The 13,677-nt window shown below is 39.9% G+C and overlaps 1 protein-coding gene across 5 annotated transcripts in view; it reads left to right on the top strand.

The window, feature by feature from the left end:
* PKIB (cAMP-dependent protein kinase inhibitor beta) overlaps positions 1-13,677 on the top strand; it is a 120,432-nt gene that overhangs the window by 70,247 nt on the left and 36,508 nt on the right. For 2 of the 5 annotated variants that reach the window (XM_015472789.3, XM_059889843.1), the window contains one exon: positions 1,451-1,520. The gene's annotated coding sequence lies outside the window, so the exon portion shown is untranslated. 5 annotated transcript variants of the gene reach the window in all.

Here is a 13,677-nt window from a genome sequence, read left to right as displayed (position 1 = left end):
TTTGTTGGTGATGTTAAAGGCATGCCACTGTTCTTAAAGCCTTTTCAGAAATTACTTTTCTTTTGTTGGTAGTTTTGATAATTGATAGTTTAAAGGATAAGTAGAGAGTCTCTCAGTCTCTTAATCTTTAGTGTATTTGTGTTTAGCATATCACCCATAAATCTGAATTTTGATGTCTGTGAAGAATCAAAAATTCATATGGATATTATTTTTAAAGTCCGTTGCATGAATATATTTGAATATAGCATAAGCTGCAAAGAAGTGAAGAGGGAAAAAACTTTCAGTCTTTCTTTCTTTTGATTCTAGTGAAATAGGAAGAGATAGGTGGAAATTCATAAAATAAAAACAAAATTTAATCCTGGAAAAAGTGTAAAATTATAGGGATTTATTAAATATACATTTAAAGACATAACAGTATTATGCTTTTTAAAGAATAACAGTGTTAAGCTTTTTACCTGATTTTAAACTGGGTTCCTATTTGAAGTTTCTACTAGATCTTTTCTGAGAGCCATAAACAAATGTTTGAAAAATTAGGACTACAGAAGTATTTTTCTTAATCTTGCTCTTTTGGGGTGCATATTTGCATTATATTACATAAATTTTGAAGCTTGTAAAATTTTTGCTTTGTTACTACTTCCCATATGATCATTTGTTCGTTTATTTTTCTCTTCCTCTTCTCAGTTCCCCTTTATCTCATCTGAACAAATAGGACTCATTTGAAGGAAAACAGTTTCAGATACACAGTGAGAGGAACAGAGAAAATCATATAGGAGGCTGAGTAGAGGAATGCAATCGAAAGATGTCTGCTGTGGGTTTTAAAATTCTTCCGCAGTGATAAGTATGCGTTCAAGCAGCTCTGAGTCTGAAAAGCACCTCACAGACCTTGACATTCAACTGATATTTATTGCATCCCTCCTACCATGTGGCAAGGTGAATGAATCACAGTCTGTGCCCTCAAAAGGCTTTAAGAAACTTGTGTGAGGTGGGGGATGGGAAGGCAGGCACTAATCAGAAATTAACAATATAGGTGATAGGTTCAATAGTAGAGATAGACTAGAGTGATGTAGAGCACAGCGGAGGGAGCCTACATGATGACTTTCTCAGCTTGACATTAATCCCTCATTGCACTGTTGTAGTATAATTGCATTTTGTAGCTGGCAATCCTAGGTACTAACACTTGTTATTTGAAATGAACCCTTTTGACTTTTAATAGAAAATTTTGTTGTAGAATTGGAGATTCTGCTTTTCTCAAGAAAGTCAAACAAGTCATGATGTTTACCAGTTTTATGTCCTGATTGAAATTTGATGATCTAAATGGATTTTCACCTTATCTGGTTTTTCATAGTCTTTTTTTTTTTTTAATCATTTTTCAAAATGATTGAAATTTGATGATCTAAATGGATTTTCACCTTATCTGGTTTTTCATAGTCTTTTTTTTTTTTTTTTACAGGAAAAAGGGTTTGTCAGAGTTTCTTCCTACATCTGTCTTAGAAATAGCAGCATATTTTAATCAGATATTTGTAAGTATTTTTTTCTTCTTTACTTAGGAAATTAGATACTGATTTTGTGGAAGAAATGGCTCCTTCAGTAAAACATTTGACAAGATATAGTGATACAATCTGAGTTGGCATGCAAAATTTGAATGGGAGCAAAGTACACACAAAAGTCATCCTTAAGGAAAACAAATCCTCAGTCAGAAAACCTTCAACAAATCTATCAACAACTACTGAATGTTTAGTTATTTTTTTGCAATTTCTCTTTCTTAATATCATTTTTATTACTTTTCCCCTTTGTGAAAGTATCTGTGTGTTCACATATTTTAGAAAGGCTGTAACATCAATGTGAAAGGAAGAGGGAAAGAGTAGGATATAAACAGAGGAAAGGGAAAGAATTTGAATTCTGTTAAAAATTGTATGGTTTTGGACAACTTTGTCTTTTCCATTAATGATTTTAGTGAATTGTTTTTAAAAAATCAAAGTTAGAGCTCGTAATAGCTATGATCCATTTGGTTTCATCATATTTATGAAATACCTTCTGTTGTGCGATACCAAGTCCTTGTCAACGCAGGAATGGGGAATCTGGGAGATCCTTTCTACTTCAGTGTAGCAAGAGATCAAGACAAGCACATCTTTTCACAAACATATTTTATTAGACAAATTGAGATGAATCAAAGGGGGCAGAGAGTTTTGTCCTAAAAAAATGTGTTTGTAGTAATAGCATTTTATATTGTATTCCCTGAAAGATATTTCGAGTCTAATGTAGTCCTGTTCTAGCATGTTGAAAGGCATACAGTCTAGGGTCCATAGTATAAAGATAGATTAATGAAGCAGAGTCAGATAATTAAGATCTGGAGGTGACTGGGCTCCTCACCAAGTGGACGAGACCCTGCACAGCATATTTCTGTGCTTCTCATCAGCTAATATTTGTTTCAAAGGTTGTTGACTAGAAGTGATGACTACCTTGGATCATTTTAGGATTTGAGGGCATCCCTTAAACTGTTGTTTATTAGCTACTAGTCCTTACATCTTGGCTAATCTATGATTATTTTTAATGACGTAGACATTTGTGATGTAGGTAATAAAGCCAGCCAACAGGAACTGAGGCATATTGCTAACTTGCTTCCTCAGATAAGATCTCAGCAGATGATTTAATTAAAAGGTTGTGCTGAACTCTTTAATTCTATAGCAGTATAGGCTGTTCTTTAGCTATGTGGCATTATTTTTCAGTTCTCCTGTATCCATTTATGAATCTCATGGTTTTGGAGAAATTACCTGAACTCTCTATTGCTTCAGTTTGTCAGTAAAATGAAGGTAAAAGTGCTTGCATCACAGTTTTTTATGGGAGTAAACGAGATGATGAAATACGATAGAAGTAACAATGATGAATGGACCTCTCTTGCAGTCAGAACTTCCTGTCTTCACTATATTGTTCAGTAGACTTTGAGGTCTTGCCTGTATGATTATTTCATTTGTCAGCATATGTAAGCTATTTGTAAAATCACTGAAAGAATTGTTAAAATGCTGATTTGGGGCCATCTTTCTAGATTTTTTTTGCCAAGCATCTTAGATAATTTACATGAAAATGATCTACAGGCTACCCTTTGAAAAACACTATTTTTCCTTTGTAAATGAGCTCCAAATTAGTTGATCACCAAAGGCACATGAGAGCCTTGTAAAAAAACATACCCAGGGTTCCATCTTAAAGATTCTGGTTTGGTAGATCTGGTGCAGGGCATCAGAGCTTGTTTTTCAAAAGTTGCCACACTGATTTTGATATTTGCCAAACTGCTGCTTTACAGCCTTACTGTATCTCTAATTTTTTATTCATAAAACTTTTGGCTGTGCTTGCTGTGTGTGGATGAGGGAATATCATTATGGATCTGTGCTTCAGACCAAGTGACAGGAGTGAAAAGGATGAGATTAGATGTCTGCATTTGCAGTCATTACCCACATTTACAGTCTTCTTCCCCTTGGTTTTATAGCTGCATTAGTAAATCCAAGTGCTTACTCCCTATGCTAAAGAATTTCTACATGAGAAAGTACTATAGGAAACCATCTAGTTCAAACCTCTCATCTCACAGAGCAGGAAAATGAGGCCCAGAGCTTTGCCCAAGGCCACGGGCAAGTCTTGGATCAACACTTGGATTTCTACCCCCAGCTCAGCTCCATTTCCATCACATCAGCTGACTGCCACATCAGGAACCTGTGACACCTATGAAACCAGTTCTTCTAGCGTTGACTGTAGGTAGGCTTCCCAGAGTGTAGAAAGCACTCTGTGACTGAGCTTTCCTACTTACCTGTCCAGCTGTCGGAAAGAGAGCTTTTTCTTTTCTGACTCCAGTTCTCCATCCTGAATAAAAAGAAGCAGGAAGGTCACTGGGAGACTGAGGTTCTTGCCAGGAGAGGCAGCCTGTTCCAGCAGTGACACCATCATCTCAATTGCCTTCTTGATTCTTCATCTTAGCAGAGCCAACTGTGCCTTTTTTCAAACTCCAACAAATCTCTAGATGACAGAGCCATCATCATTGTAGTCTGTCTTCTTGCATCATTTTTTTTCCTTGGCATCACTTTAGTTGCTCTTATTTGGACACACTGTTCAGCTCTGAAGAGCCATTTTCTCTGTGTGTGTGTGTGTGTGTGTGTGTGTGTGTTGGTAGTCGCTCAGTCACGCCCCATTCTTTGCGACCCCATGGACTGTAGCCCTCCAGGCTCCTCTGTCCATGAGATTCTCCAGGCAAGAATACTGGAGTAGGTTGCCATTCCCTTCCCCAGGGGATCTTCCTAACCCAGGGATCAAACCCAGGTCTCCCACACTGCAGGCAGATTCTTTACCATCTGAGCCACCAGGGAAGCCATTACAGTCAACAAATATTAAGTACTACTACTGTGTCCCAAAAATAGTCTTGGATATCAGAGATGTCAAATTAATCCAGCATGGTCCTATTTTCTGAAAAATTCACAGGATCACAAGGAGGGAAGGCAGTATAAAAAATGCTGCAGGAGTGCTCGAGAGCATCACAGGAGCCATGGCTACTACTTTTTAGGGGAGTCCAGGAAGCCTTTTCGTAAGAGGGGACATTGGTCGGCTTTGAGGGCAAAAACTATAACCCTCGGTATAAATGCATAACATTCTGCAAACACGTGAAGAGAATGTTTTGAAGGGTTAATGAAGAGAGTAAATGTAATTGAGATTAATCAGGCAAATGCCAGCATGATGGAGAGAAGGGAACACTGCAACATGTAGCCAAAGGCCTGGGTCTTCTCCTCATGGTATCACGCCTAACCTTTGTGGCTTTGGCCAGTCCAGTGAGACTCCTTAGACTTCATTTGACTGCTTGCTCAATTCATTCATGTAATGAAATTCATGTTATAGGCTGTTTTTCTTGCCTGGAAAATCCCATGGACAGAGCAGCCTGGCAAGCTACAGTCCATGGCATCGCAAGAGTTGGACACAACTTAGCGACTAAACCACCATCACCATGTACTTGGGATGCAGTCAAGTGAAGCCAAAATGCCTCCTGAAGTGTTTCCTGAGCTGAAGCTCAGTATTGAGTAGAGGCTGACCTAGTCAAGAGAAACTTTGGAAGTAGATGCTCCAGCCAGTGGCCTGAATGTGAAGGTGAAGGGAGTGTGTCTGGGAGTCATATGCCCTGGATGGGGAGCAATTCCTTTCACATACCTACCTGAGGTCAGGGGAGGCAAGACCTCAGGCTGGGGAGTAAGCAGAGTATAGATCAGGGAGGGTGTGGCTAGTCATGCTAAGGAACTGGGCAACATTTTCTTGGCTTAAGGGGAGTAGTCAGAGAGCTGAGATAGTGATGTTTGCTTGGCTAGTGTAAAGAATGGACTCAGTTCAGTTCAGTTGCTCAGTCGTGTCCGACTCTGTGACCCCATGGACTGCAGCACGCCAGTCCTCCCTGTCCATCAGCAACTCCTGGAGTTTACTCAAACTCACATCCATTGAGTTGGTGATGCCATCCAACCATCTCATCCTCTGTCGTCCTCTTCTCCTCCTGCCCCCAATGCCTCCCAGCATCAGGGTCTTTTCAAATGAGTCAGATCTTTGTATCATGTGGCCCAAGTATTGGAGTTTCAGCTTCAACATAAGTCCTTCCAATGAACATTCAGGACTGATCTCCTTTAGAATGGACTGGTTGGATCTCCTTGCAGTCCAAGGGACTCTCAAGAGTCTTCTCCAACACCACAGTTCAAAAGCATCAATTCTTCGGCATTCAGCTTTCTTCACAGTCCAACTCTCTCACATCCATACATGACCACTGGAAAAACCATAGCCCTGACTAGATGGACCTTTGTTGGCAAAGTAATGTCACTGGAGAAGGGAATGGCAAACCGCTTCAGTATTCCTGCCTTGAGAACCCCATGAACAGTATGAAAATAATGGATTAGAGGGCAACAGAATGGAGGCAGGATAATGAGTGAAGAGATCCATCGAATCTAGACAGGCTGGCACCCTTAACTGGGGTAGTGAACGAGGCAGAGCAGAGCCGTTGGCCCATCAGTTCAAGAGCTATTTAGGGGATAGACTTTGTATGGCTTGATGATCATGGAAGGTGAGGGACAAGAGTGTCTGCTGGGTTTCTGACTTGTACAACTGGGTGGGTTATGGTGCTGTTCACTGAAAGAGAAAACTCAGGAGGAGGAAGAAGCTTCAAAAGGAAAATGAATATCTCTAACAGGAGGGGATGAGACCCGCTGATGTGTCCTGGGCTTTTCAACATTAACTGGCCTTCCATGCTGACAGTATCACACACAGTGTCCCACTTAATCTTCTCAACTGTGGGAGGTATTATTATGTGTACTCAAAAGATGTGGGAGCCAAGGCTCAGAGAGCTTAACGCCTCACATAACGTCCCTATTAACAAGGAACAGAGGCAAAAGTTCAGCCCAGGATGCTCAGCTGGGTGTGTTTCATCCTAAAGCACACATACCCTCTGTTCTGTCACTCTGTTTTCCTTTTAGCTCTGACACATTTAATTCTGTGAAAATAGGTCACTCGTGAAACCCAAATAACTTCAGACTTTCTGGGTTGTTAAATTGAAGGCATAAACTTTACTTTCTGATTTATTATTTCTCACTTGGAAACCTGCACCTGCCTCCAAACTCACCTCTAGAATCCACTCTTCTTTTCCAATCTATTCCATTTTCTGTAACCAAAGTGGTCTTTTTTAAAGTTCATCTTTGATTGCCACACTGTTGCTTAAAAGACTTCAGTGGCTGCCCAGCGCTTCTGAAAGAGTAGACCGAATCCTTAACATGCCGCAATGATGTAGCCCCTGTTAAGTGAGCTACTCTGTCTCCTGATATTTCTTACCTTCTTCTCTGCGTTTGGGCCACACAGGCCTTATTTCATTTCCTGAAATGTGCTATGCCCTTCTCTTCTGCTTGAAATACTCTCTTTCTACTTCCATACCAGATGCTCTTTTCTCCATATTTCAGCTCATATTATTAGTGCATCAGGTCCTGATTCACTCACACAGGTCCTCATAATTTTTCATCTAAGATTTACCACAGTTTGTGTTCATACATACATTTGTGTTGATTATTTTTTTCTCATCCATTAGAGTCCATGGAGGTAGTTTTGTAATTCTTGCCACACATATCATTGGCACTCAGTAGGTATTTTTCAAGCGAATTAATAAATTTATAAGTGAATGAACATGATTCTGGATTAGTTAACTTATGTTTGATTTTATATTGGTATATTACTGTTCAGAATTGAAAAAGAACCTATTTTGGATTCCTGTAAAATAAACTGAGTTTGGGTCACATACAATATTGTTTTTTAATACTTCAGTGATGCAGTATTTCCCCTGATACTATATTTTATTTGCTTTCCCCTATCTGAAGTCAGTTTTCCTTTGCTCGATAAATGAAGCTAATTCCAACAGCATAGGGGTAATTACCGAATTGACAATTTTTTGGATTAAACCAATTAAACCAAGGCAATTAAAACTTGGAAATGGCAACTATAAAAGAACAATATGTCATCATTCAGTGTTCCAATGAAGGCTGGAAATGTGTTATAATTTGTTTTTAAATGTCACATCTTTATTGCACTTGCTAATTAAAGGAGACTTTCCATCTTGGCCTTGCTGAAAATAATTTAGTGTTTTCAGAAGTGATAGCTTATGTTTTTCCCCTCAAGAATGAGTCTCTGCATGTGACTATCACAGTCTAACAAATGAGGCTTGGGTAAGCCCTGGGAAGGAAGTCATCAATGTGAAAGCCCACAGCCAGAAACTGGTGGTGGGCTGTAGGTACTCAGAAGAAGCTCCCAGGAGTCCAGGCTGAAAAAATGATGGGACTGTGAGAAGGAATCTCTCATTAGATTGTTACATTTTATTCTGCTCATATTCTGAGACCTCCTGGAAATGTCTGCTCAACATTGGCAATCATGGTTATCTAGCTTTTCCATCTCTTCAGAGCTATCTGAGGGGCTTAGATTATACAAGTGTTAAATAATTTTTTTTTAACTCGAATAGCCTTATTATTCCAAATGGAAGAAGGGGGGAGTTAAAAGTAGGTGGAGAAAAGCTGACATGTTAGTGATTAAAGTTATGGTTGTTACAAGGAGACAGGGGTGCTGGCCTGTAGAGCCATGATTTATGACACAGGGCAGTGTTTGCCAAGAATGGGGATTCTGGTCCTTTAGAATTCTATAGAATTAGTAGAAAGGTCTACAAAGTCATACCTCTGTGTCTAAACAAACACTGTCGTCCCATAGCATATATACTTGTTGTTCAGTTGCTAAGTAGTGTCTGACTCTTTGGGGACCCCATGGACTGCAGCCCTCCATGCTCTTCTGTCCATGGGATTTCCCAGGCAAGAATACTGGAATGGGTTGCCATTTCCTTCTCCAATCATATATACTACAATTTTCAAATGTATATAGATTATTATTACAAAAATGAGTTTATTTCCTTAAAATATTTATTTCATAGTACCTTTCCAACTGTTAAATATTTTCTCAATCAACAGATACCTAAAACATATAGGTTCTTGAGGAGTCATCTTGCCTCAGTAAGCATACTTGTAGCTCCCACACTCCAGGATTTACAGTCTTTTTTGTTTGTTTGTTTTCCCCACACCTAGCATTTCTGAGAACCCTTAGATTCTGTGAGTCTGTCTTGGGTGCTAGTAGTCACTTTTTCTGGTCTGGTGCTCTGGTCTCCCTCTTCACTGTTTCCTGATGTCTCTGGAAGCTTTTGGATGCTGCTGCAACTCTTTCTAGTCTGTGTCATCTTAGGTTGTCCTCAGGGTACTCCTTTTGTTGTCGAAAGCTGAGATATTACTAAGATGGTTGTCTCCAGGCAAGAGTACTGGAGTGGGTTGCCATTTCCTTTTCCAGGGGATCTTCCCCACCCAGGTTTCGAACTGTGTCTCTTGTGTCAGCAGGTGGAATCTTTACCAACTGTGCCAGCTGGGAAGTAAACTTTGCCAAAGACTTGAGGGTAAGAGGAGAGAATCATTATGCAGAAAAAGGACACCTGGAGTTAGATATTCATGAGTCCATTAACTGTGCCCATTCACAGGGGTCCCCTACTGGCTGGCTCTCTCCTTAGTGTCCAGCCTACTGCCTTGTTTGAGGTGTCTGCCCAAGTTCTGCAGGCAAGGTTACTTCAGTCTTATTCTGCCTCTCTGGAATCTAGGCTAGAATCTCGCTATGCATAGATCAGTTTATGTTTGATATTTTTTGGCATTTATACCCCAATGAATACAACTTTTAAGTTACAACAGTAAGTAACTGGAAGGATATGAATCTCTTCATTCCAAAGTGGAACTCTCACTTAAATAAGCCTCCTTCCACTCCAACAATATACTCCTAAGCAAGAGGACTTTCCAATCAAAGGGGTGAATGCTTTTCTTTTCATGAAGCTTTAGAAGAACGCATTTCTAAGAAGAAGAAGAAGAATCACTTCTAAGCAAGGCTGAAGGTCAAGATATGGACGTGTTTCCCTAATAGCCTTTAGTATCAGAAACTTTCCTCTAAGCACATGAAGTCCTGACCCCCATAGACTAGGGTAACAGAAGGGGTGCCTCTCTCTCTCTCATATACCTCAGAGGCTGGGTCTTTTCTGCTTACAAATTACAACCACCATATCCACTGGTGGTCTGATATTAAAAGGTAGTTTTTATTGTTGAAAAACGTTAGAAACCATGATTACTGTGGGATAAGTACTGGCCCAGATGTCCAGTGATGTGATATCTAGACTTGATTCTGAAATTAACAGGATCTCTATCATACCAATAATCTGGTTTCTTCCTCTTTGAATACAAGGTTGCTTTTTGTTTGTTTGTTTAATTTTCATTTATTAATTTGCCAATGACCAGAGTTCTAGCCCCCAAATCCTCAGATATCTCAAAGTTACTTGTAGATTGTCATTGTTTGTGTTTCTTTTGACAGTTTTTAATAGCATTGATTAATTTGACTTTCTATCAATTCCATTACATTGTAAAATAGGAAAAAGAAACTTGACTGGGTGAAGGACAGATAGGCATTTGAGTCTTGTGCAGAATGTTACATTTCAGTTTTTAAAATTGGCCTATTGAAATATTTCTATATATTTTTAAGTGCAGAAAACACTTATTAATCTTCACCCAGCTACTGAACTTCACAGGTCATTAAAAATGTGTTATGAGAAGTTAGGCACTTGCCCCTGTTATAGATGGTGATAAAATTAGGAAATGAATCATATGTTTCCATACCACCTTTAATTTTAAAAATGGAAGTTACCACTGGAATAAACTAAAGGGAGAGACTGCCAGAGTGCAGCTAATATTTTAAAAATGCAGTTTTGAGAAGACTTAAAATTCTATTTACAGTTAGAATTACTACAGTGGATATGAAAAATAGAGATGAGAGTGACTCAACATATGTTTCTCAGATAAATTTGGAGTCAGGTTATAGAAAGGATTAAAAGGATGAGAACATTCTTAAGCTCAAAACATTTTATGTCATGTATAGAACACAGCACCAAAATGGCCATTCTGCATGGCCTCAGTTGAACAAATGCCTGTGGGGGAAAAATAGCAAAAACATTCTGCTTTGACTGGGTTAGCTTATCTTAAATGAAAAATACATCAAGGAAACATGGTGTTTCATACTACAGAAAGCCTTCTGACTTAGAATTTACTGGTTTTGAATTTTAATCTTGGCAGTTAAATGCTTTAAAATATGGAGACTATTCAACTTAATAGAAGACAGGTATTTCTGCTTTCTATGCAGGCTTCAGAGAGGTTTTGCTGGGGGAAGTGACATAGACACATAGGTAAAGAACAAACAAGCAAACAAACAAAAAATCCCCAAACCTGTGAACACATGTATTGTTTTCATCATTTTCACATGTGCGTTAAAGGCTTCTGAAAATGCCAGAACACTTCTCTGTACCCTCTGATGTGTGATTATGTATCGTTACTGTCCTGCAGAGCCCAGCATGCAGGGTTTTGAAGTTTTCAGAAACCTCAGTACTCTGAGGTGGAGTAGGTAGCTTGGAATTTGAGTCAACATCTCCAAGACCTGGGGCAGTTGCCTGGTGACACGAGAGTAACGTGAACCAGAGTCCTCATCATTCAAATGAAACAAGAGCTGTCATACACATACTGATTTGGTTTTTCTTTAAGCTCACACTTTTCAGTACAAGTGAAGTGTTTTTAGTAAAATTTATCCATCTAGCTCACAAAATTCCAAGTTTTGAGGTTGTTGCAACAAATACACCTTGTCCACAGGTATTTAATTATTTTTTAATTGGAGGAAAATAGCTCTACAATGTTGTATTGGTTTCTGCTGCACAGCAACGCAAATCAGCCATAATGAGACATGTTATCAGCTCCCTCTTGAGCCTCCCTCCGCTCCCGCATCCCACCCCGTAGGTCATCACAGAGCGCCAGACTGGACTCCTCCCTGAGTTATAACAGCAGCTTCTCACCAACTATCTATTTTACACATGATAGCATATATACTGGAGAAGGAAATGGCAACCCACTCCAGTGCTCTTGCCTGGAGAATCCTGTGGACAGAGGAGCCTGGTGGGCTGCCGTCTATGGGGTCGCACAGTCGCACAAAGTCGGCCCACTTAGCAGCAGCAGCAACAGTGTATTTATGTCAGTGCTGCTGTCTCCATTCGCCCGCTCTCTCCTTCCCGCACTGTGCCCACAAGCCCACTCTCTGCATCTGAGTCTCCATTCCTTCCCTGCGTCTAGGTTAATCAGTGCCATCTCTCTAGTTTCCACATACGCACGTCAATATACGGTAATTTGTTTTTCTCTTTCTGACTTGCTTCACTCTGTATAAGAGGTTCTAGGTTCTTAAAAGTTGAAACAAACTGGCTTTTAAAAACTTATGAATGAATTAGAATATGCTTTAACCACTGCTTTCCCCTTTCGTTCCTGGCTATTTATAATAAATGAATGGGGCATTTATGTAGCCTTAAGCATGTAAGGTAAGAAGAGTGAAACAGGTAACAACTGAAAGCTACTCAATTACTAGATATCAAACTGTAGGAATCTAGTTTCTCCTGCCTACACTGCAAATGAAAAATAAGGGGATACTTTAGCCATTGAAGAAACATTGCATGGCATCGATTAGAGGAACTAAGCTTCAAAGAGGTTAAAGAATCTGGCCACTGTCATGCAAACTGTGGTATCAAGAACACAGGTTTGACTCCAATACCTCCACCAACCTCAAAAACAGGCAGAAGGTAAAATGCTGATAATTCAGAAAAATCTTTCCACATCATTCCCAAATGCCACTCCTTATCCATTAGCTCATTTGTGGAAGTGCCACCATTAACAATTTGCTTCTTTGGTCTGAGACTTTGTCTGGCATTATCCTTGTAGGGAACCACACACAGATCATATTCCTGTGAATCAATTAAGTAAATATTTTCCAAACGCTAGTTTGAGTAGGATGAAAGCGAAGAGGGCATGGGAAGGTCTATGGCAGAAGCAGGGCCTGGGGAGGAGAACAAGAGGAAATTGATGAGGGAAGATGGTGAAGGGTGCAAAGCATTTGGTCTGGGAGAATCTGCAGTTGACCAGAGGCTGGACTTACTGTTGTAATGAAATCGTTCTCCAGAATATGTTCATTCCGTGTCTCCCTTACTCTCTGCCTTTAAGTATTCATTCTTGGGGCTTTGGGCTTCCCTGATAGCTCAGTTGGTAAAGAATCCATCTGCAATACAGGAGACCCCGGTTTGATTCCCCGGTCTAGAAGATCCATTGAGGAAGGGATAGGCTACCCACTCCAGCATTCCTGGGCTTCCCTTGTGGCTCAGCTGTTAAAGAATCTGCCTGCAGGGCAGGAGACCTGGGTTCTCTCCCTGGGTTGGGATAGGGAGAAGGGAAAGGCTCTATCCTTGGAGAAGGGAAAGGCTACCCATTCCAGTATTCTGGCCTGGAGAATTCCATGGACTATATAGTCCATGAGTTCGCAAAGAGTCGGACCTGACTGAGTGACTTTCACTTTTACTTTCTTTCTTGGGGCTTCCCAGGTGGCTCAGTGGTAAAGAATCTGCCTGCCAGTGCAAGAGATCCAGGAGATGTGAGTTCTATCGCTGGGTCAGGAAGATCCCCTGGAGAAGGAAATGACAACCCAATCCAGTAATTTTGCCTGGAAAATCTCATGATCAGAGGAACCTGGCGGGCTACAGTTCATGGGGTCACACAGAGTCAGACGTGACTGAGCACACACTCATTCTTTCTCAGTATTTGCCTGTTATAAACAGCTGTTTTGTGTTGATCACATTTCAGAAGATTACTTCTGATATTTTTTATTCAAGAGATGCACGTCTGTAAGTGATGCTCTCCCAAATTACAGAGTTGAATCAAATGAGATCTTCAAACTTGCCTTTCTCTTAGTCCATTTCATTGTTTCTATAATCTCTTTGAGTGACTTAGAGATATCTTAGTCAATACATCTCGGATCTTCTGGCCTCTCAAAATGACTCTCCAGGGTCGACAAGCTTTAGTGAGTAATTGTTCCAGCTATTTTTATTGTACCTGTATATCTATCCATGCTTCCTTTCCCTACTAATGAGGCTCTTTGAGAATTTTCTGTAATGACAGTTCTCTTCAGTTTATTGCAAACTGAAATATATGAAAAAGTCAGCTCTTTAGTACTTTCTTCAGTTATTTTAATTACAGTGGAATTGGAATTTTT

This window comes from Bos taurus, chromosome 9 (genome assembly GCF_002263795.3).
Source record: "Bos taurus isolate L1 Dominette 01449 registration number 42190680 breed Hereford chromosome 9, ARS-UCD2.0, whole genome shotgun sequence".
Classification (NCBI taxonomy): Eukaryota; Metazoa; Chordata; class Mammalia; order Artiodactyla; family Bovidae; genus Bos; species Bos taurus.
Note: the sequence above shows the minus strand (reverse complement) of the source record. Positions and strands in the feature narration are given on the sequence as shown.